The sequence below is a fragment of the Salvelinus alpinus genome, chromosome 23 (assembly GCF_045679555.1).
Source record: "Salvelinus alpinus chromosome 23, SLU_Salpinus.1, whole genome shotgun sequence".
In the NCBI taxonomy this organism is placed as follows: Eukaryota; Metazoa; Chordata; class Actinopteri; order Salmoniformes; family Salmonidae; genus Salvelinus; species Salvelinus alpinus.
Window position 1 is genome coordinate 37,484,283 of NC_092108.1, and position 24,790 is coordinate 37,509,072.

Consider the following 24,790-nt stretch of genomic DNA (forward strand, 5'->3'; position numbering starts at 1 on the left):
TCCAGAGGCAGTTTGGAACGCGCTACACGCTTCAGCACTCGGCAGTCCTTTTCTGTGAGCTTGTGTGGCCTACCACTTCACGGCTGAGCCGCTGTTTCTCCTAGACGTTTCCACCTCACAATAACAACACTTACAGTTGACTGGGGCAGCTCTAGCAGGGCAGAAATTTGACAACCTGACTTGCTGGAAAGCTGGTATCCTATGACGGTGCCACGTTGAAAGTCACTGAGCTCTTCGGTAAGGCCATTCTACTGCCAATGTTTGTCTATGGAGATTGCATGGTTGTGTGGTCGAATCTATACACCTGTCAGTAACTGGTGTGGCTGAAATAGCCGAATCCACTAATTTGAAGGCCACATACTTTTGTATATATAGTGTATGTAGGAATGTGTAAGTATATGTATGTCTGTGAGTGTGGGAGTGTTTCGTTTCAAGTGTGTATGCAAGCTCAATGACGTGTCTGTGTTTGTTCATGAGAGGCAGGGCCGTCAAACACTGAGGTTGTGTTCAATGCATAATAAACTGACAAATTATCCTTTATACAGTTCACTGCGCATTCTTCAGGTTTTTACATAAATTTTTGTGACATGGAGAAACAACAGTCTTTCTGCTCTAGGCTGTTGTTCCAGTGACCAGACTGATGTTTCTCAATGATAAACTGATACCCTGGGACAAGGCACACGGGCTTGGAACTCTACAGAGCAGCACGCACGCATGCACAGATGCACACACGAACACATACACTTCATGTGAGAACTCTTATAGCCCAAGTGGAAGAAAAATACCCTTAATTTCCCTTAATGCACCACTTAGACTGACATTCTAATAAAATGTCATAAAATGTCATATTAGTAGCAATGGAGGCTGGTGGGATGAGCTGTAGGAGGACATACTCATTGTAATGGATGCAGTCCAACATGTGGTTTCCATATGTTTGATGTAATTGATACGATTCAATTTATTCCATTCCAGGTATTACAATGAGCCCGTTCTCCTATAGCTCCTCCTACCAGCCTCCTCTGACTAGTAGAACAATTATAACACGCTACCTTGGTGGTCACAATATGTGGTTGGTGTAGCGTAAAACGGGGTGATGAGTATACGGGAGATGAACTGTAGGATGAAACGGGGTGAGGAGAATACGGGAGAAGAACTGTAGGATGAAACGGGGTGAGGAGTATATGGGAGAAGAACTGTAGCATAAAACCGGGTGAGGAGAATATGTGAGAAGAATTGTAGCATGAAACAGGGTGAGGAGAATACGGGAGAAGAACTGTAGCATAAAACGGGGCGAGGAGAGTACGGGAGAAGAACTGTAGCATAAAATGGGGCAAGGAGAATACGGGAGAAGAACTGTAGCATAAAACAGGGTGAGGAAAATATGTGAGAACTGTAGCATAGAACAGGGTGAGGAGAATACGGGAGAAGAACTGTAGCATAAAACAGGGTGAGGAGAATATGTGAGAACTGTAGCATAGAACAGGGTGAGGAGAATACGGGAGAAGAACTGTAGCATGAAACAGGGTGAGGAGAATACGGGAGGAGAACTGTAGCATAAAACAGGGTGAGGAGAATATGTGAGAACTGTAGCATGAACCAGGGTGAGGAGAATACGGGAGAAGAACTGTAGCATAAAACGGGGTGAGGAGAATACGGGAGAGGAACTGTAGCATAAAACAGGGTGAGGAGAATATGTGAGAACTGTAGCATAAAACGGGGCGAGGAGAATACGGGAGAAGAACTGTAGCATAAAACGGGGTGAGGAGAATACGGGAGAGGAACTGTAGCATAAAACAGGATGAGGAGAATACAGGAGAAGAACTGTAGCATAAAACGGTGCGAGGAGAATACGGGAGAAGAACTGTAGCATGAAACAGGTTGAGGAGAATACGGGAGAAGAACTGTAGCATAAAACAGGGTGAGGTGGATACGGGAGAAGAACTGTAGCATGAAACAGGGTGAGGAGGATACGGGAGAAGAACTGTAACATAAAATGGGGCGAAGAGAATACGGGAGAAGAACTGTAGCATAAAACAGGGTGAGGAGAATATGTGAGAAGAACTGTAGCATGAAACAGGGTGAGGAGAATATGGGAGAAGAACTGTGGCATAAAACAGGGTGAGGAGAATATGTGAGAAGAACTGTAGCATGAAACAGGGTGAGGAGAATATGTGAGAACTGTAGCATAAAACGGGGCGAGGAGAATACGGGAGAGGAACTGTAGCATAAAACAGGGTGAGGAGAATACAGGAGAAGAACTGTAGCATAAAACGGGGCGAGGAGAATACGGGAGAAGAACTGTAGCATAAAACGGGGTGAGGAGGATACGGGAGAAGAACTGTAGCATAAAACAGGGTGAGGAGGATACGGGAGAAGAACTGTAATATAAAATGGGGCGAAGAGAATACGGGAGAAGAACTGTAGCATAAAACAGGGTGAGGAGAATATGTGAGAAGAACTGTAGCATGAAACAGGGTGAGGAGAATATGGGAGAAGAACTGTGGCATAAAACGGGGCGAGGAGAATATTGGAGAAGAACTGTAGCATAAAACAGGGTGAGGAGAATATGTGAGAAGAACTGTAGCATTAAACGAAGTAAGGAGAATACGGGAGAAGAACGGTAGCATAAAACGGGGCGAGGAGAATATCTGAGAACTGTAGCATAGAACAGGGTGAAAAGAATACGGGAGAAAAACTGTAGCATGAATAGGGTGGGGAGAATATGTGAGAAGAGCTGTAGCATGAAAGGGTGAGGAGAATACGGGAGAAGAACTGTAGCATAAAACAGGGTGAGGAGAATATGTGAGAACTGTAGCATAAAACGGGGCGAGGAGAATACGGGAGAAGAACTGTAGCATAAAACGGGGTGAGGAGAATACGGGAGAGGAACTGTAGCATAAAACAGGGTGAGGAGAATACAGGAGAAGAACTGTAGCATAAAACGCGGCGAGGAGAATACGGGAGAAGAACTGTAGCATAAAACAGGGTGAGGAGGATACGGGAGAAGAACTGTAGCATAAAACAGGGTGAGGAGGATACGGGAGAAGAACTGTAACATAAAATGGGGCAAAGAGAATACGGGAGAAGAACTGTAGCATAAAACAGGGTGAGGAGAATATGTGAGAAGAACTGTAGCATGAAACAGGGTGAGGAGAATATGGGAGAAGAACTGTGGCATAAAACGGGGCGAGGAGAATATTGGAGAAGAACTGTAGCATAAAACAGGACGAGGAGAATACGGGAGAAGAACTGTAGCATAAAACAGGGTGAGGAGAATATGTGAGAAGAACTGTAGCATGAAACAGGGTGAGGAGAATACGGGAGAAGAACTGTGGCATAAAACGGGGCGAGGAGAATATGGGAGAAGAACTGTAGCACAAAACAGGATGAGGAGAATACGGGAGAAGAACTGGAGCATAAAACGGGGCAGGGAGAATACGGGAGAAGAACTGTAGCATAAAACAGTGTGAGGAGAATACGGGAGAAGAACTGTAGCATAAAACAGGGTGAGGAGAATACGGGAGAAGAACTGTAGCATAAAACGGGGTGAGGAGAGGAGTATACGGGAGAAGAACTGTAGCATAAAATGGGGCAAGGAGAATACGGGAGAAGAACTGTAGCATAAAACGGGGTGAGGAGAATATGTGAGAAGAACTGTAGCATTAAACGAAGTAAGGAGAATACGGGAGAAGAACGGTAGCATAAAACGGGGCGAGGAGAATATGTGAGAACTGTAGCATTGAACAGGGTGAGAAGAATACGGGATAAGAACTGTAGCATGAATAGGGTGGGGAGAATATGTGAGAAGAGCCGTAGCTTGAAAGGGTGAGGAGAATACGGGAGAAGAACTATAGCATAAAACGGGGTGAGGAGAATATGTGAGAACTGTAGCATATAACGGGGCGAGGAGAATATGGGAGAAGAACTGTAGCATAAAACAGGGTGAGGAGAATACGGGAGAAGAACTGTAGCATGAAACGGGGCGAGGAGAATACGGGAGAAGAACTGTAGCATAAAACAGGGTGAGGAGGATACGGGAGATGAACTGTAACATGAAACGGGGCAAAGAGAATACGGGAGAAGAACTGTAGCATAAAACAGGATGGGGAGAATACGGGAGAAGAACTGTAGCATAAAACGGGGCGAGGAGAATATGGGAGAAGAACTGTAGCATAAAACAGGGTGAAGAGAATATGTGAGAAGAACTGTAGCATGAAACAGGGTGAGGAGAATACGGGAGAGGACCTGTGGCATTAAAACGGGGCGAGGAGAATACGGGAGAAGAACTGTAGCATAAAACAGGGTGAGGAGAATACGGGAGAAGAACTGTAGCATAAAACAGGGTGAGGAGGATACGGGAGAAGAACTGTAGCATGAAACAGGGTGAGGAGAATACGGGAGAAGAACTGTAGCATAAAACAGGGTGAGGAGAATATGTGAGATTAACTGTAGCATGAAACTGGCTAAGGAGAATACGGGAGAAGAAATGTAGCATGAAACGGGGCGAGGAGAATACGGGAGAAGAACTGTAGCATAAAACAGGGTGAGGAGGATACGGGAGATGAACTGTAACATGAAACGGGGCAAAGAGAATACGGGAGAAGAACTGTAGCATAAAACAGGATGGGGAGAATACGGGAGAAGAACTGTAGCATAAAACGGGGCGAGGAGAATATGGGAGAAGAACTGTAGCATAAAACAGGGTGAAGAGAATATGTGAGAAGAACTGTAGCATGAAACAGGGTGAGGAGAATACGGGAGAGGACCTGTGGCATTAAAACGGGGCGAGGAGAATACGGGAGAAGAACTGTAGCATAAAACAGGGTGAGGAGAATATGTGAGAACTGTAGCATAAAATGGGGCGAGGAGAATACGGGAGAAGAACTGTAGCATAAAACAGGGTGAGGAGGATACGGGAGAAGAACTGTAGCATAAAACAGGGTGAGGAGGATACGGGAGAAGAACTGTAACATAAAATGGGGCAAAGAGAATACGGGAGAAGAACTGTAGCATAAAACAGGGTGAGGAGAATATGTGAGAAGAACTGTAGCATGAAACAGGGTGAGGAGAATATGGGAGAAGAACTGTGGCATAAAACGGGGCGAGGAGAATATTGGAGAAGAACTGTAGCATAAAACAGGACGAGGAGAATAAGGGAGAAGAACTGTAGCATAAAACAGGGTGAGGAGAATATGTGAGAAGAACTGTAGCATGAAACAGGGTGAGGAGAATACGGGAGAAGAACTGTGGCATAAAACGGGGCGAGGAGAATATGGGAGAAGAACTGTAGCACAAAACAGGATGAGGAGAATACGGGAGAAGAACTGGAGCATAAAACGGGGCAGGGAGAATACGGGAGAAGAACTGTAGCATAAAACAGTGTGAGGAGAATACGGGAGAAGAACTGTAGCATAAAACAGGGTGAGGAGAATACGGGAGAAGAACTGTAGCATAAAACGTGGTGAGGAGAGGAGTATACGGGAGAAGAACTGTAGCATAAAATGGGGCAAGGAGAATACGGGAGAAGAACTGTAGCATAAAACGGGGTGAGGAGAATATGTGAGAAGAACTGTAGCATTAAACGAAGTAAGGAGAATACGGGAGAAGAACGGTAGCATAAAACGGGGCGAGGAGAATATGTGAGAACTGTAGCATTGAACAGGGTGAGAAGAATACGGGAGAAGAACTGTAGCATGAATAGGGTGGGGAGAATATGTGAGAAGAGCTGTAGCATGAAAGGGTGAGGAGAATACGGGAGAAGAACTATAGCATAAAACGGGGTGAGGAGAATATGTGAGAACTGTAGCATATAACGGGGCGAGGAGAATATGGGAGAAGAACTGTAGCATAAAACAGGGTGAGGAGAATACGGGAGAAGAACTGTAGCATAAAACAGGGTGAGGAGGATACGGGAGAAGAACTGTAGCATGAAACAGGGTGAGGAGAATACGGGAGAAGAACTGTAGCATAAAACAGGGTGAGGAGAATATGTGAGATTAACTGTAGCATGAAACAGGCTAAGAAGAATACGGGAGAAGAACTGTAGCATGAAACGGGGCGAGGAGAATACGGGAGAAGAACTGTAGCATAAAACAGGGTGAGGAGGATACGGGAGATGAACTGTAACATGAAACGGGGCAAAGAGAATACGGGAGAAGAACTGTAGCATAAAACAGGGTGAGGAGAATACGGGAGAAGAACTGTAGCATAAAACAGGGTGAGGAGGATACGGGAGAAGAACTGTAGCATGAAACAGGGTGAGGAGAATACGGGAGAAGAACTGTAGCATAAAACAGGGTGAGGAGAATATGTGAGATTAACTGTAGCATGAAACAGGCTAAGGAGAATACGGGAGAAGAAATGTAGCATGAAACGGGGCGAGGAGAATACGGGAGAAGAACTGTAGCATAAAACAGGGTGAGGAGGATACGGGAGATGAACTGTAACATGAAACGGGGCAAAGAGAATACGGGAGAAGAACTGTAGCATAAAACAGGATGGGGAGAATACGGGAGAAGAACTGTAGCATAAAACGGGGCGAGGAGAATATGGGAGAAGAACTGTAGCATAAAACAGGGTGAAGAGAATATGTGAGAAGAACTGTAGCATGAAACAGGGTGAGGAGAATACGGGAGAGGACCTGTGGCATTAAAACGGGGCGAGGAGAATACGGGAGAAGAACTGTAGCATAAAACAGGGTGAGGAGAATATGTGAGAACTGTAGCATAAAATGGGGCGAGGGGAATACGGGAGAAGAACTGTAGCATAAAACAGGGTGAGGAGGATACGGGAGAAGAACTGTAGCATAAAACAGGGTGAGGAGGATACGGGAGAAGAACTGTAACATAAAATGGGGCAAAGAGAATACGGGAGAAGAACTGTAGCATAAAACAGGGTGAGGAGAATATGTGAGAAGAACTGTAGCATGAAACAGGGGGAGGAGAATATGGGAGAAGAACTGTGGCATAAAACGGGGCGAGGAGAATATTGGAGAAGAACTGTAGCATAAAACAGGACGAGGAGAATAAGGGAGAAGAACTGTAGCATAAAACAGGGTGAGGAGAATATGTGAGAAGAACTGTAGCATGAAACAGGGTGAGGAGAATACGGGAGAAGAACTGTGGCATAAAACGGGGCGAGGAGAATATGGGAGAAGAACTGTAGCACAAAACAGGATGAGGAGAATACGGGAGAAGAACTGGAGCATAAAACGGGGCAGGGAGAATACGGGAGAAGAACTGTAGCATAAAACAGTGTGAGGAGAATACGGGAGAAGAACTGTAGCATAAAACAGGGTGAGGAGAATACGGGAGAAGAACTGTAGCATAAAACGTGGTGAGGAGAGGAGTATACGGGAGAAGAACTGTAGCATAAAATGGGGCAAGGAGAATACGGGAGAAGAACTGTAGCATAAAACGGGGTGAGGAGAATATGTGAGAACTGTAGCATTGAACAGGGTGAGAAGAATACGGGAGAAGAACTGTAGCATGAATAGGGTGGGGAGAATATGTGAGAAGAGCTGTAGCATGAAAGGGTGAGGAGAATACGGGAGAAGAACTATAGCATAAAACGGGGTGAGGAGAATATGTGAGAACTGTAGCATATAACGGGGCGAGGAGAATATGGGAGAAGAACTGTAGCATAAAACAGGGTGAGGAGAATACGGGAGAAGAACTGTAGCATAAAACAGGGTGAGGAGGATACGGGAGAAGAACTGTAGCATGAAACAGGGTGAGGAGAATACGGGAGAAGAACTGTAGCATAAAACAGGGTGAGGAGAATATGTGAGATTAACTGTAGCATGAAACAGGCTAAGGAGAATACGGGAGAAGAACTGTAGCATGAAACGGGGCGAGGAGAATACGGGAGAAGAACTGTAGCATAAAACAGGGTGAGGAGGATACGGGAGATGAACTGTAACATGAAACGGGGCAAAGAGAATACGGGAGAAGAACTGTAGCATAAAACAGGATGGGGAGAATACGGGAGAAGAACTGTAGCATAAAACGGGGCGAGGAGAATATGGGAGAAGAACTATAGCATAAAACAGGGTGAAGAGAATATGTGAGAAGAACTGTAGCATGAAACAGGGTGAGGAGAATACGGGAGAGGACCTGTGGCATTAAAACGGGGCGAGGAGAATACGGGAGAAGAACTGTAGCATAAAACAGGGTGAGGAGAATACGGGAGAAGAACTGTAGCATAAAACAGGGTGAGGAGGATACGGGAGAAGAACTGTAGCATGAAACAGGGTGAGGAGAATACGGGAGAAGAACTGTAGCATAAAACAGGGTGAGGAGAATATGTGAGATTAACTGTAGCATGAAACAGGCTAAGGAGGATACGGGAGATGAACTGTAACATGAAACGGGGCAAAGAGAATACGGGAGAAGAACTGTAGCATAAAACAGGATGGGGAGAATACGGGAGAAGAACTGTAGCATAAAACGGGGCGAGGAGAATATGGGAGAAGAACTGTAGCATAAAACAGGGTGAGGAGAATATGTGAGAAGAACTGTAGCATGAAACAGGGTGAGGAGAATACGGGAGAGGACCTGTGGCATTAAAACGGGGCGAGGAGAATACGGGAGAAGAACTGTAGCATAAAACAGGGTGAGGAGAATATGTGAGAACTGTAGCATAAAATGGGGCGAGGAGAATACGGGAGAAGAACTGTAGCATAAAACGGGGTGAGGAGAATACGGGAGAGGAACTGTAGCAGAAAACAGGGTGAGGAGAATACAGGAGAAGAACTGTAGCATAAAACAGGGTGAGGAGGATACGGGAGAAGAACTGTAGCATAAAACAGGGTGAGAAGAATGTGGGAGAAGAACTGTGGCAAAAAACGCGGCGAGGAGAATATTGGAGAGGAACTTTAGCATAAAACAGGACGAGGAGAATACGGGAGAAGAACTGTAGCATAAAACAGGGTGAGGAGAATATGTGAGAAGAACTGTAGCATGAAACAGGGTGAGGAGAATACGGGAGAAGAACTGTGGCATAAAACGGGGCAAGGAGAATATGGGAGAAGAACTGTAGCATAAAACAGGGTGAGGAGGATACGGGAGAAGAACTGTAGCATAAAACAGGGTGAGGAGGATACGGGAGAAGAAATGTAACATAAAATGGGGCGAAGAGAATACGGGAGAAGAACTGTAGCATAAAACAGGGTGAGGAGAATATGTGAGAAGAACTGTGGCATGAAACAGGGTGAGGAGAATATGTGAGAAGAACTGTAGCATGAAACAGGGTGAGGAGAATATGGGAGAAGAACTGTGGCATAAAACGGGGCGAGGAGAATATTGGAGAAGAACTGTAGCATAAAACAGGACGAGGAGAATACGGGAGAAGAACTGTAGCATAAAACAGGGTGAGGAGAATATGTGAGAAGAACTGTAGCATGAAACAGGGTGAGGAGAATACGGGAGAAGAACTGTGGCATAAAACGGGGCGAGGAGAATATGGGAGAGGAACTGTAGCACAAAACAGGATGAGGAGAATACGGGAGAAGAACTGGAGCATAAAACGGGGCAGGGAGAATACGGGAGAAGAACTGTAGCATAAAACAGTGTGAGGAGAATACGGGAGAAGAACTGTAGCATAAAACAGGGTGAGGAGAATACGGGAGAAGAACTGTAGCATAAAACGGGGTGAGGAGAGGAGTATACGGGAGAAGAACTGTAGCATAAAATGGGGCAAGGAGAATACGGGAGAAGAACTGTAGCATAAAACGGGGTGAGGAGAATATGTGAGAAGAACTGTAGCATAGAACAGGGTGAGAAGAATACGGGAGAAGAACTGTAGCATGAATAGGGTGGGGAGAATATGTGAGAAGAGCTGTAGCATGAAAGGGTGAGGAGAATACGGGAGAAGAACTGTAGCATAAAACGGGGTGAGGAGAATATGTGAGAACTGTAGCATATAACGGGGTGAGGAGAATATGGGAGAAGAACTGTAGCATAAAACAGGGTGAGGAGAATACGGGAGAAGAACTGTAGCATAAAACAGGGTGAGGAGAATACGGGAGAAGAACTGTAGCATAAAACGGAGCGAGGAGAATATGGGAGAAGAACTGTAGCATAAAACGGGATGGGGAGAATACGGGAGAAGAACTGTAGCATAAAACAGGGCAGGGAGAATATGGGAGAAAAACTGTAGCATAAAACAGGGTGAGGAGAATATGTGAGAAGACCTGTAGCATGAAACAGGGCGAGGAGAATACGGGAGAAGAACTGTAGCATAAAACGGGGCGAGGAGAATACGGGAGAAGAACTGTAGCATAAAACAGGGTGAGGAGAATACGGGAGAAGAACTGTAGCATAAAACGGGGCGAGGAGAATATGGGAGAAGAACTGTAGCATAAAACGGGGTGAGGAGAATACGGGAGAAAAACTGTAGCATAAAACAGGGTGAGGAGAATATGTGAGAAGAACTGTAGCATGAAACAGGGTGAGGAGAATACGGGAGAAGAACTGTAGCATAAAACAGGGTGAGGAGAATATGTGAGAAGAACTGTAGCATAAAACAGGGTGAGGAGAATACGGGAGAAGAACTGTAGCATAAAACGAGGCAAGAACAATACGGGAGAAGAACTGTAGCATAAAACGGGGTGGGGAGAATATGTGAGAAGAACTGTAGTATGAAAGGGTGAGGAGAATACGGGAGAAGAACTGTAGCATAAAACGGGGTGAGGAGAATATTGGAGAAGAACTGTAGCATGAAACAGGGTGAGGAGAATACGGGAGAAGAACTGTAGCATAAAACGGGGTGAGGAGAATACGGGAGAGGACCTGTAGCATAAAACAGGGTGAGGAGAATATGTGAGATGAACTGTAGCATGAAACAGGTTAAGGAGAATACGGGAGAAGAACTGTAGCATGAAACGGGGCGAGGAGAATACGGGAGAAAAACTGTAGCATAAAACAGGGTGAGGAGAATATGGGAGAAGGACTGTAGCATAAAACGGGGTGAGGAGAATATGGGAGAAAAACTGTAGCATAAAACAGGGTGAGGAGAATATGTGAGAAGAACTGTAGCATGAAACAGGGTGAGGAGAATACGGGAGAAGAACTGTAGCATAAAACGGAGCGAGGAGAATACGGGAGGAGAACTGTAGCATAAAACAGGGTGAGGAGAATACGGGAGAAGAACTGTAGCATAAAACAGGGTGAGGAGAATATGTGAGAAGAACTGTAGCATGAAACAGGGTGAGGAGAATACGGGAGAAAAACTGTAGCATAAAACAGGGTGAGGAGAATATGTGAGAAGAACTGTAGCATAAAACAGGGTGAGGAGAATACGGGAGAAGAACTGTAGCATAAAACGAGGCAAGAACAATACGGGAGAAGAACTGTAGCATAAAACGGGGCGGGGAGAATATGTGAGAAGAACTGTAGTATGAAAGGGTGAGGAGAATACGGGAGAAGAACTGTAGCATAAAACGGGGTGAGGAGAATATTGGAGAAGAACTGTAGCATGAAACAGGGTGAGGAGAATACGGGAGAAGAACTGTAGCATAAAACGGGGTGAGGAGAATACGGGAGAGGACCTGTAGCATAAAACAGGGTGAGGAGAATATGTGAGATGAACTGTAGCATGAAACAGGTTAAGGAGAATACGGGAGAAGAACTGTAGCATGAAACGGGGCGAGGAGAATACGGGAGAAAAACTGTAGCATAAAACAGGGTGAGGAGAATATGGGAGAAGGACTGTAGCATAAAACGGGGTGAGGAGAATATGGGAGAAAAACTGTAGCATAAAACAGGGTGAGGAGAATATGTGAGAAGAACTGTAGCATGAAACAGGGTGAGGAGAATACGGGAGAAGAACTGTAGCATAAAACGGAGCGAGGAGAATACGGGAGGAGAACTGTAGCATAAAACAGGGTGAGGAGAATACGGGAGAAGAACTGTAGCATAAAACAGGGTGAGGAGAATATGTGAGAAGAACTGTAGCATGAAACAGGGTGAGGAGAATACGGGAGAAGAACTGTAGCATAAAACAGGGTGAGGAGAATATGTGAGAAGAACTGTAGCATAAAACAGGGTGAGGAGAATACGGGAGAAGAACTGTAGCATAAAACGAGGCAAGAACAATACGGGAGAAGAACTGTAGCATAAAACGGGGCGGGGAGAATATGTGAGAAGAACTGTAGTATGAAAGGGTGAGGAGAATACGGGAGAAAAACTGTAGCATAAAACAGGGTGAGGAGAATATGGGAGAAGGACTGTAGCATAAAACGGGGTGAGGAGAATATGGGAGAAAAACTGTAGCATAAAACAGGGTGAGGAGAATATGTGAGAAGAACTGTAGCATGAAACAGGGTGAGGAGAATACGGGAGAAGAACTGTAGCATAAAACAGGGTGAGGAGAATATGGGAGAAGAACTGTAGCATAAAACAGGGTGAGGAGAATACGGGAGAAGAACTGTAGCATAAAACAGGGTGAGGAGAATATGTGAGAAGAACTGTAGCATGAAACAGGGTGAGGAGAATACGGGAGAAGAACTGTAGCATGAAACAGGGTGAGGAGAATACGTGAGAAGAACTGTAGCATAAAACAGGGTGAGGAGAATACGGGAGAAGAACTGTAGCATAAAACGAGGCAAGAACAATACGGGAGAAGAACTGTAGCATAAAACGGGGCGGGGAGAATATGTGAGAAGAACTGTAGCATGAAACGGGGCGAGGAGAATATGGGAGAAGAACTGTAGCATAAAACGGGGTGAGGAGAATATTGTGAGAAGAACTGTAGCATGAAACAGGGTGAGGAGAATACGGGAGAAGACCTGTGGCATTAAAACGGGGCGAGGAGAATACGGGAGAAGAACTGTAGCATAAAACAGGGTGAGGAGAATATGTGAGATGAACTGTAGCATGAAACAGGTTAAGGAGAATACGGGAGAAGAACTGTAGCATGAAACGGGGCGAGGAGAATACGGGAGAAAAACTGTAGCATAAAACAGGGTGAGGAGAATATGGGAGAAGGACTGTAGCATAAAACGGGGTGAGGAGAATATGGGAGAAAAACTGTAGCATAAAACAGGGTGAGGAGAATATGTGAGAAGAACTGTAGCATGAAACAGGGTGAGGAGAATACGGGAGAAGAACTGTAGCATAAAACGGAGCGAGGAGAATACGGGAGGAGAACTGTAGCATAAAACAGGGTGAGGAGAATACGGGAGAAGAACTGTAGCATAAAACAGGGTGAGGAGAATATGTGAGAACAACTGTAGCATGAAACAGGGTGAGGAGAATACGGGAGAAGAACTGTAGCATAAAACAGGGTGAGGAGAATATGTGAGAAGAACTGTAGCATAAAACAGGGTGAGGAGAATACGGGAGAAGAACTGTAGCATAAAACGAGGCAAGAACAATACGGGAGAAGAACTGTAGCATAAAACGGGGCGGGGAGAATATGTGAGAAGAACTGTAGTATGAAAGGGTGAGGAGAATACGGGAGAAGAACTGTAGCATAAAACGGGGTGAGGAGAATATTGGAGAAGAACTGTAGCATGAAACAGGGTGAGGAGAATACGGGAGAAGAACTGTAGCATAAAACGGGGTGAGGAGAATACGGGAGAGGACCTGTAGCATAAAACAGGGTGAGGAGAATATGTGAGATGAACTGTAGCATGAAACAGGTTAAGGAGAATACGGGAGAAGAACTGTAGCATGAAACGGGGCAAGGAGAATACGGGAGAAGAACTGTAGCATAAAACAGGGTGAGGAGAATATGGGAGAAGGACTGTAGCATAAAACGGGGTGAGGAGAATATGGGAGAAAAACTGTAGCATAAAACAGGGTGAGGAGAATATGTGAGAAGAACTGTAGCATGAAACAGGATGAGGAGAATACGGGAGAAGAACTGTAGCATAAAACGGAGCGAGGAGAATATGGGAGGAGAACTGTAGCATAAAACAGGGTGAGGAGAATACGGGAGAAGAACTGTAGCATAAAACGGAGCGAGGAGAATATGGGAGAAGAACTGTAGCATAAAACGGGATGGGGAGAATACGGGAGAAGAACTGTAGCATAAAACAGGGCAGGGAGAATATGGGAGAAAAACTGTAGCATAAAACAGGGTGAGGAGAATATGTGAGAACTGTATCATAAAATGGGGCGAGGAGAATACGGGAGAAGAACTGTAGCATAAAACAGGGTGAGGAGGATACGGGAGAAGAACTGTAGCATAAAACAGGGTGAGGAGGATACGGGAGAAGAACTGTAACATAAAATGGGGCAAAGAGAATACGGGAGAAGAACTGTAGCATAAAACAGGGTGAGGAGAATATGTGAGAAGAACTGTAGCATGAAACAGGGTGAGGAGAATATGGGAGAAGAACTGTGGCATAAAACGGGGCGAGGAGAATATTGGAGAAGAACTGTAGCATAAAACAGGACGAGGAGAATAAGGGAGAAGAACTGTAGCATAAAACAGGGTGAGGAGAATATGTGAGAAGAACTGTAGCATGAAACAGGGTGAGGAGAATACGGGAGAAGAACTGTGGCATAAAACGGGGCGAGGAGAATATGGGAGAAGAACTGTAGCACAAAACAGGATGAGGAGAATACGGGAGAAGAACTGGAGCATAAAACGGGGCAGGGAGAATACGGGAGAAGAACTGTAGCATAAAACAGTGTGAGGAGAATACGGGAGAAGAACTGTAGCATAAAATGGGGCAAGGAGAATACGGGAGAAGAACTGTAGCATAAAACAGTGTGAGGAGAATACGGGAGAAGAACTGTAGCATAAAATGGGGCAAGGAGAATACGGGAGAAGAACGGTAGCATAAAACGGGGCGAGGAGAATATGTGAGAACTGTAGCATTGAACAGGGTGAGAAGAATACGGGAGAAGAACTGTAGCATGAATAGGGTGGGGAGAATATGTGAGAAGAGCTGTAGCATGAAAGGGTGAGGAGAATACGGGAGAAGAACTGTAGCATAAAACGGGGTGAGGAGAATATGTGAGAACTGTAGCATATAACGGGGCGAGGAGAATATGGGAGAAGAACTGTAGCATAAAACAGGGTGAGGAGAATACGGGAGAAGAACTGTAGCATAAAACAGGGTGAGGAGGATACGGGAGAAGAACTGTAGCATGAAACAGGGTGAGGAGAATATGGGAGAAGAACTGTAGCAAAAAACAGGGTGAGGAGAATATGTGAGATTAACTGTAGCATGAAACAGGCTAAGGAGAATACGGGAGAAGAACTGTAGCATGAAACGGGGCGAGGAGAATACGGGAGAAGAACTGTAGCATAAAACAGGGTGAGGAGGATACGGGAGATGAACTGTAACATGAAACGGGGCAAAGAGAATACGGGAGAAGAACTGTAGCATAAAACAGGATGGGGAGAATACGGGAGAAGAACTGTAGCATAAAACGGGGCGAGGAGAATATGGGAGAAGAACTGTAGCATAAAACAGGGTGAGGAGAATATGTGAGAAGAACTGTAGCATGAAACAGGGTGAGGAGAATACGGGAGAGGACCTGTGGCATTAAAACGGGGCGAGGAGAATACGGGAGAAGAACTGTAGCATAAAACAGGGTGAGGAGAATATGTGAGAACTGTAGCATAAAATGGGGCGAGGAGAATACGGGAGAAGAACTGTAGCATAAAACGGGGTGAGGAGAATACGGGAGAGGAACTGTAGCAGAAAACAGGGTGAGGAGAATACAGGAGAAGAACTGTAGCATAAAACAGGGTGAGGAGGATACGGGAGAAGAACTGTAGCATAAAACAGGGTGAGGAGAATATGGGAGAAGAACTGTGGCAAAAAACGGGGCGAGGAGAATATTGGAGAGGAACTTTAGCATAAAACAGGACGAGGAGAATACGGGAGAAGAACTGTAGCATAAAACAGGGTGAGGAGAATATGTGAGAAGAACTGTAGCATAAAACAGGGTGAGGAGAATACGGGAGAAGAACTGTGGCATAAAACGGGGCAAGGAGAATATGGGAGAAGAACTGTAGCATAAAACAGGGTGAGGAGGATACGGGAGAAGAACTGTAGCATAAAACAGGGTGAGGAGGATACGGGAGAAGAAATGTAACATAAAATGGGGCGAAGAGAATACGGGAGAAGAACTGTAGCATAAAACAGGGTGAGGAGAATATGTGAGAAGAACTGTGGCATGAAACAGGGTGAGGAGAATATGTGAGAAGAACTGTAGCATGAAACAGGGTGAGGAGAATATGGGAGAAGAACTGTGGCATAAAACGGGGCGAGGAGAATATTGGAGAAGAACTGTAGCATAAAACAGGACGAGGAGAATACGGGAGAAGAACTGTAGCATAAAACAGGGTGAGGAGAATATGTGAGAAGAACTGTAGCATGAAACAGGGTGAGGAGAATACGGGAGAAGAACTGTGGCATAAAACGGGGCGAGGAGAATATGGGAGAGGAACTGTAGCACAAAACAGGATGAGGAGAATACGGGAGAAGAACTGGAGCATAAAACGGGGCAGGGAGAATACGGGAGAAGAACTGTAGCATAAAACAGTGTGAGGAGAATACGGGAGAAGAACTGTAGCATAAAACGGAGCGAGGAGAATATGGGAGAAGAACTGTAGCATAAAACGGGATGGGGAGAATACGGGAGAAGAACTGTAGCATAAAACAGGGCAGGGAGAATATGGGAGAAAAACTGTAGCATAAAACAGGGTGAGGAGAATATGTGAGAAGACCTGTAGCATGAAACAGGGCGAGGAGAATACGGGAGAAGAACTGTAGCATAAAACGGGGCGAGGAGAATACGGGAGAAGAACTGTAGCATAAAACAGGGTGAGGAGAATACGGGAGAAGAACTGTAGCATAAAACGGGGCGAGGAGAATATGGGAGAAGAACTGTAGCATAAAACGGGGTGAGGAGAATACGGGAGAAGAACTGTAGCATAGAATACAGGGTGGAGGAGAATATGTGAGAAGAACTGTAGCATAAAACAGGGTGAGGAGAATACGGGAGAAGAACTGTAGCATAAAACGAGGCAAGAACAATACGGGAGAAGAACTGTAGCATAAAACGGGGCGGGGAGAATATGTGAGAAGAACTGTAGTATGAAAGGGTGAGGAGAATACGGGAGAAGAACTGTAGCATAAAACGGGGTGAGGAGAATATGGGAGAAGAACTGTAGCATAAAACAGGGTGAGGAGAATACGGGAGAAGAACTGTAGCATAAAACGGGGTGAGGAGAATACGGGAGAGGAACTGTAGCATAAAACAGGGTGAGGAGAATATGTGAGATGAACTGTAGCATGAAAAAGGTTAAGGAGAATACGGGAGAAGAACTGTAGCATGAAACGGGGCGAGGAGAATACGGGAGAAGAACTGTAGCATAAAACAGGGTGAGGAGAATATGGGAGAAGGACTGTAGCATAAAACGGGGTGAGGAGAATATGGGAGAAAAACTGTAGCATAAAACAGGGTGAGGAGAATATGTGAGAAGAACTGTAGCATGAAACAGGATGAGGAGAATACGGGAGAAGAACTGTAGCATAAAACGGAGCGAGGAGAATATGGGAGGAGAACTGTAGCATAAAACAGGGTGAGGAGAATACGGGAGAAGAACTGTAGCATAAAACGGAGCGAGGAGAATATGGGAGAAGAACTGTAGCATAAAACGGGATGGGGAGAATACGGGAGAAGAACTGTAGCATAAAACAGGGCAGGGAGAATATGGGAGAAAAACTGTAGCATAAAACAGGGTGAGGAGAATATGTGAGAAGACCTGTAGCATGAAACAGGGCGAGGAGAATACGGGAGAAGAACTGTAGCATAAAACAGGGCGAGGAGAATACGGGAGAAGAACTGTAGCATAAAACAGGGTGAGGAGAATACGGGAGAAGAACTGTAGCATAAAACGGGGCGAGGAGAATACGGGAGAAGAACTGTAGCATAAAACAGGGTGAGGAGAATACGGGAGAAGAACTGTAGCATGAAACAGGGTGAGGAAAATACGGGAGAAGAACTGTAGCATAAAACGGGGTGAGGAGAATACGGGAGAGGAACTGTAGCATAAAACAGGGTGAGGAGAATATGTGAGATGAACTGTAGCATGAAACAGGTTAAGGAGAATACGGGAGAAGAACTGTAGCATGAAACGGGGCAAGGAGAATACGGGAGAAGAACTGTAGCATAAAACAGGGTGAGGAGAATATGGGAGAAGGACTGTAGCATAAAACGGGGTGAGGAGAATATGGGAGAAAAACTGTAGCATAAAACAGGGTGAGGAGAATATGTGAGAAGAACTGTAGCATGAAACAGGGTGAGGAGAATACGGGAGAAGAACTGTAGCATAAAACGGAGCGAGGAGAATACGGGAGGAGAACTGTAGCATAAAACAGGGTGAGGAGAATACGGGAGAAGAACTGTAGCATAAAACGGAGCGAGGAGAATATGGGAGAAGAACTGTAGCATAAAACGGGATGGGGAGAATACGGGAGAAGAACTGTAGCATAAAACAGGGCAGGGAGAATATGGGAGAAGAACTGTAGCATAAAACAGGGTGAGGAGAATACGGGAGAAGAACTGTAGCATAAAACGGGGTGAGGAGAATACGGGAGAAGAACTGTAGCATAAAACAGGGTGAGGAGAATACGGGAGAAGAACTGTAGCATAAAACGGGGCGAGAAGAATATGGGAGAAGAACTGTAGCATAAAACAGGACGAGGAGAATACGGGAGAAGAACTGTAGCATAAAACAGGGTGAGGAGAATATGTGAGAAGAACTGTAGCATGAAACAGGGTGAGGAGAATACGGGAGAAGAACTGTGGCATAAAACGGGGCGAGGAGAATATGGGAGAGGAACTGTAGCACAAAACAGGATGAGGGGAATACGGGAGAAGAACTGGAGCATAAAACGGGGCAGGGAGAATACGGGAGAAGAACTGTAGCATAAAACGAGGCAAGAACAATACGGGAGAAGAACTGTAGCATAAAACGGGGCGGGGAGAATATGTGAGAAGAACTGTAGTATGAAAGGGTGAGGAGAATACGGGAGAAGAACTGTAGCATAAAACGGGGTGAGGAGAATATTGGAGAAGAACTGTAGCATGAAACAGGGTGAGGAGAATACGGGAGAAGAACTGTAGCATAAAACGGGGTGAGGAGAATACGGGAGAGGACCTGTAGCATAAAACAGGGTGAGGAGAATATGTGAGATGAACTGTAGCATGAAACAGGTTAAGGAGAATACGGGAGAAGAACTGTAGCATGAAACGGGGCAAGGAGAATACGGGAGAAAAACTGTAGCATAAAACAGGGTGAGGAGAATATGGGAGAAGGACTGTAGCATAAAACGGGGTGAGGAGAATATGGGAGAAAAACTGTAGCATAAAACAGGGTGAGGAGAATATGTGAGAAGAACTGTAGCATGAAACAGGGTGAGGAGAATACGGGAGAAGAACTGTAGCATAAAACGGAGCGAGGAGAATACGGGAGGAGAACTGTAGCATAAAACAGGGTGAGGAGAATACGGGAGAAGAACTGTAGCATAAAATGGAGCGAGGAGAATTTGGGAGAAGAACTGTAGCATAAAACGGGATGGGGAGAATACGGGAGAAGAACTGTAGCATAAAACAGGGCAGGGAGAATATGGGAGAAAAACTGTAGCATAAAACAGGGTGAGGAGAATATGTGAGAAGAACTGTAGCATGAAACAGGGTGAGGAGAATACGGGAGAAGAACTATAGCATAAAACGGGGCGAGGAGAATACGGGAGAAGAACTGTAGCATAAAACAGGGTGAGGAGAATACGGGAGAAGAAAACGGGGCGAGGAGAATATGGGAGAAGAACTGTAGCATAAAACGGGGTGAGGAGAATACGGGAGAAAAACTGTAGCATACAACAGGGTGAGGAGAATATGTGAGAAGAACTGTAGCATAAAACGGGGTGAGGAGAATACGTGAGAACTGTAGCATAAAACAGGGCAGGGAGAAAACGGGAGAAGAACTGTAGCATAAAACAATGTGAGGAGAATACGTGAGAAGAACTGTAGCATAAAACAGGGTGAGGAGAATACGGGAGAAGAACTGTAGCATAAAACGAGGCAAGAACAATACGGGAGAAGAACTGTAGCATAAAACGGGGCGGGGAGAATATGTGAGAAGAACTTTAGCATGAAAGGGTGAGGAAAATACGGGAGAAGAACTGTATTATAAAACTGGGTGAGGAGAATACGGGAGAGGAACTGTAGCATAAAACAGGGTGAGGAGAATTTGTGAGATGAACTGTAGCATGAAACAGGCTAAGGAGAATACGGGAGAAGAACTGTAGCATGAAACGGGGCGAGGAGAATACGGGAGAAGAACTGTAGCATAAAACAGGGTGAAGAGAATATGTGAGAACTGTAGCATATAACTGGGGGAGGAGAATATGGGAGAAGAACTGTAGCATAAAACGGGGTGAGGAGAATACGGGAGAGGAACTGTAGCATAAAACAGGGTGAGGAGAATATGTGAGATGAACTGTAGCATGAAACAGGTTAAGGAGAATACGGGAGAAGAACTGTAGCATGAAACGGGGCAAGGAGAATACGGGAGAAGAACTGTAGCATAAAACAGGGTGAGGAGAATATGGGAGAAGGACTGTAGCATAAAACGGGGTGAGGAGAATATGGGAGAAAAACTGTAGCATAAAACAGGGTGAGGAGAATATGTGAGAAGAACTGTAGCATGAAACAGGGTGAGGAGAATACGGGAGAAGAACTGTAGCATAAAACGGAGCGAGGAGAATACGGGAGGAGAACTGTAGCATAAAACAGGGTGAGGAGAATACGGGAGAAGAACTGTAGCATAAAACGGAGCGAGGAGAATATGGGAGAAGAACTGTAGCATAAAACGGGATGGGGAGAATACGGGAGAAGAACTGTAGCATAAAACAGGGCAGGGAGAATATGGGAGAAAAACTGTAGCATAAAACAGGGTGAGGAGAATACGGGAGAAGAACTGTAGCATAAAACGGGGTGAGGAGAATACGGGAGAAGAACTGTAGCATAAAACAGGGTGAGGAGAATACGGGAGAAGAACTGTAGCATAAAACGGGGCGAGAAGAATATGGGAGAAGAACTGTAGCATAAAACAGGACGAGGAGAATACGGGAGAAGAACTGTAGCATAAAACAGGGTGAGGAGAATATGTGAGAAGAACTGTAGCATGAAACAGGGTGAGGAGAATACGGGAGAAGAACTGTGGCATAAAACGGGGCGAGGAGAATATGGGAGAGGAACTGTAGCACAAAACAGGATGAGGGGAATACGGGAGAAGAACTGGAGCATAAAACGGGGCAGGGAGAATACGGGAGAAGAACTGTAGCATAAAACGAGGCAAGAACAATACGGGAGAAGAACTGTAGCATAAAACGGGGCGGGGAGAATATGTGAGAAGAACTGTAGTATGAAAGGGTGAGGAGAATACGGGAGAAGAACTGTAGCATAAAACGGGGTGAGGAGAATATTGGAGAAGAACTGTAGCATGAAACAGGGTGAGGAGAATACGGGAGAAGAACTGTAGCATAAAACGGGGTGAGGAGAATACGGGAGAGGACCTGTAGCATAAAACAGGGTGAGGAGAATATGTGAGATGAACTGTAGCATGAAACAGGTTAAGGAGAATACGGGAGAAGAACTGTAGCATGAAACGGGGCAAGGAGAATACGGGAGAAGAACTGTAGCATAAAACAGGGTGAGGAGAATATGGGAGAAGGACTGTAGCATAAAACGGGGTGAGGAGAATATGGGAGAAAAACTGTAGCATAAAACAGGGTGAGGAGAATATGTGAGAAGAACTGTAGCATGAAACAGGGTGAGGAGAATACGGGAGAAGAACTGTAGCATAAAACGGAGCGAGGAGAATACGGGAGGAGAACTGTAGCATAAAACAGGGTGAGGAGAATACGGGAGAAGAACTGTAGCATAAAATGGAGCGAGGAGAATTTGGGAGAAGAACTGTAGCATAAAACGGGATGGGGAGAATACGGGAGAAGAACTGTAGCATAAAACAGGGCAGGGAGAATATGGGAGAAAAACTGTAGCATAAAACAGGGTGAGGAGAATATGTGAGAAGAACTGTAGCATGAAACAGGGTGAGGAGAATACGGGAGAAGAACTATAGCATAAAACGGGGCGAGGAGAATACGGGAGAAGAACTGTAGCATAAAACAGGGTGAGGAGAATACGGGAGAAGAAAACGGGGCGAGGAGAATATGGGAGAAGAACTGTAGCATAAAACGGGGTGAGGAGAATACGGGAGAAAAACTGTAGCATACAACAGGGTGAGGAGAATATGTGAGAAGAACTGTAGCATAAAACGGGGTGAGGAGAATACGGGAGAAAAACTGTAGCATACAACAGGGTGAGGAGAATATGTGAGAAGAACTGTAGCATAAAACGGGGTGAGGAGAATACGTGAGAACTGTAGCATAAAACAGGGCAGGGAGAAAACGGGAGAAGAACTGTAGCATAAAACAATGTGAGGAGAATACGTGAGAAGAACTGTAGCATAAAACAGGGTGAGGAGAATACGGGAGAAGAACTGTAGCATAAAACGAGGCAAGAACAATACGGGAGAAGAACTGTAGCATAAAACGGGGCGGGGAGAATATGTGAGAAGAACTTTAGCATGAAAGGGTGAGGAAAATACGGGAGAAGAACTGTATTATAAAACTGGGTGAGGAGAATACGGGAGAGGAACTGTAGCATAAAACAGGGTGAGGAGAATTTGTGAGATGAACTGTAGCATGAAACAGGGCTGAGGAGAATACGGGAGAAGAACTGTAGCATGAAACGGGGCGAGGAGAATACGGGAGAAGAACTGTAGCATAAAACAGGGTGAAGAGAATATGTGAGAACTGTAGCATATAACTGGGGGAGGAGAATATGGGAGAAGAACTGTAGCATAAAACGGGGTGAGGAGAATACGGGAGAGGAACTGTAGCATAAAACAGGGTGAGGAGAATACAGGAGAAGAACTGTAGCATAAAACGCGGCGAGGAGAATACGGGAGAAGAACTGTAGCATAAAACAGGGTGAGGAGAATACGGGAGAAGAACTGTAGCATAAAACAGGGTGAGGAGGATACGGGAGAAGAACTGTAGCATAAAACAGGGTGAGGAGGATACGGGAGAAGAACTGTAACATAAAATGGGGCAAAGAGAATACGGGAGAAGAACTGTAGCATAAAACAGGGTGAGGAGAATATGTGAGAAGAACTGTAGCATGAAACAGGGTGAGGAGAATATGGGAGAAGAACTGTGGCATTAAACGGGGTGAGGAGAATATTGGAGAAGAACTGTAGCATAAAACAGGACGAGGAGAATACGGGAGAAGAACTGTAGCATAAAACAGGGTGAGGAGAATATGTGAGAAGAACTGTAGCATGAAACAGGGTGAGGAGAATACGGGAGAAGAACTGTGGCATAAAACGGGGCGAGGAGAATATGGGAGAAGAACTGTAGCACAAAACAGGATGAGGAGAATACGGGAGAAGAACTGGAGCATAAAACGGGGCAGGGAGAATACGGGAGAAGAACTGTAGCATAAAACAGTGTGAGGAGAATACGGGAGAAGAACTGTAGCATAAAACAGGGTGAGGAGAATACGGGAGAAGAACTGTAGCATAAAACGGGGTGAGGAGAGGAGTATACGGGAGAAGAACTGTAGCATAAAATGGGGCAAGGAGAATACGGGAGAAGAACTGTAGCATAAAACGGGGTGAGGAGAATATGTGAGAAGAACTGTAGCATTAAACGAAGTAAGGAGAATACGGGAGAAGAACGGTAGCATAAAACGGGGCGAGGAGAATATGTGAGAACTGTAGCATTGAACAGGGTGAGAAGAATACGGGAGAAGAACTGTAGCATGAATAGGGTGGGGAGAATATGTGAGAAGAGCTGTAGCATGAAAGGGTGAGGAGAATACGGGAGAAGAACTGTAGCATAAAACGGGGTGAGGAGAATATGTGAGAACTGTAGCATATAACGGGGTGAGGAGAATATGGGAGAAGAACTGTGGCAAAAAACGGGGCGAGGAGAATATTGGAGAGGAACTTTAGCATAAAACAGGACGAGGAGAATACGGGAGAAGAACTGTAGCATAAAACAGGGTGAGGAGAATATGTGAGAAGAACTGTAGCATGAAACAGGGTGAGGAGAATACGGGAGAAGAACTGTGGCATAAAACGGGGCAAGGAGAATATGGGAGAAGAACTGTAGCATAAAACAGGGTGAGGAGGATACGGGAGAAGAACTGTAGCATAAAACAGGGTGAGGAGGATACGGGAGAAGAAATGTAACATAAAATGGTGCGAAGAGAATACGGGAGAAGAACTGTAGCATAAAACAGGGTGAGGAGAATATGTGAGAAGAACTGTGGCATGAAACAGGGTGAGGAGAATATGTGAGAAGAACTGTAGCATGAAACAGGGTGAGGAGAATATGGGAGAAGAACTGTGGCATAAAACGGGGCGAGGAGAATATTGGAGAAGAACTGTAGCATAAAACCGGACGAGGAGAATACGGGAGAAGAACTGTAGCATAAAACAGGGTGAGGAGAATATGTGAGAAGAACTGTAGCATGAAACAGGGTGAGGAGAATACGGGAGAAGAACTGTGGCATAAAACGGGGCGAGGAGAATATGGGAGAGGAACTGTAGCACAAAACAGGATGAGGAGAATACGGGAGAAGAACTGGAGCATAAAACGGGGCAGGGAGAATACGGGAGAAGAACTGTAGCATAAAACAGTGTGAGGAGAATACGGGAGAAGAACTGTAGCATAAAACAGGGTGAG

At 45.3% G+C, this 24,790-nt stretch overlaps 1 protein-coding gene across 4 annotated transcripts in view; it reads right to left on the reverse strand.

The window, feature by feature from the left end:
- LOC139550906 (ephrin type-B receptor 1-like) overlaps positions 1-24,790 on the reverse strand; it is a 324,253-nt gene that overhangs the window by 138,661 nt on the left and 160,802 nt on the right. The gene's annotated exons all lie outside the window — the stretch shown is intronic.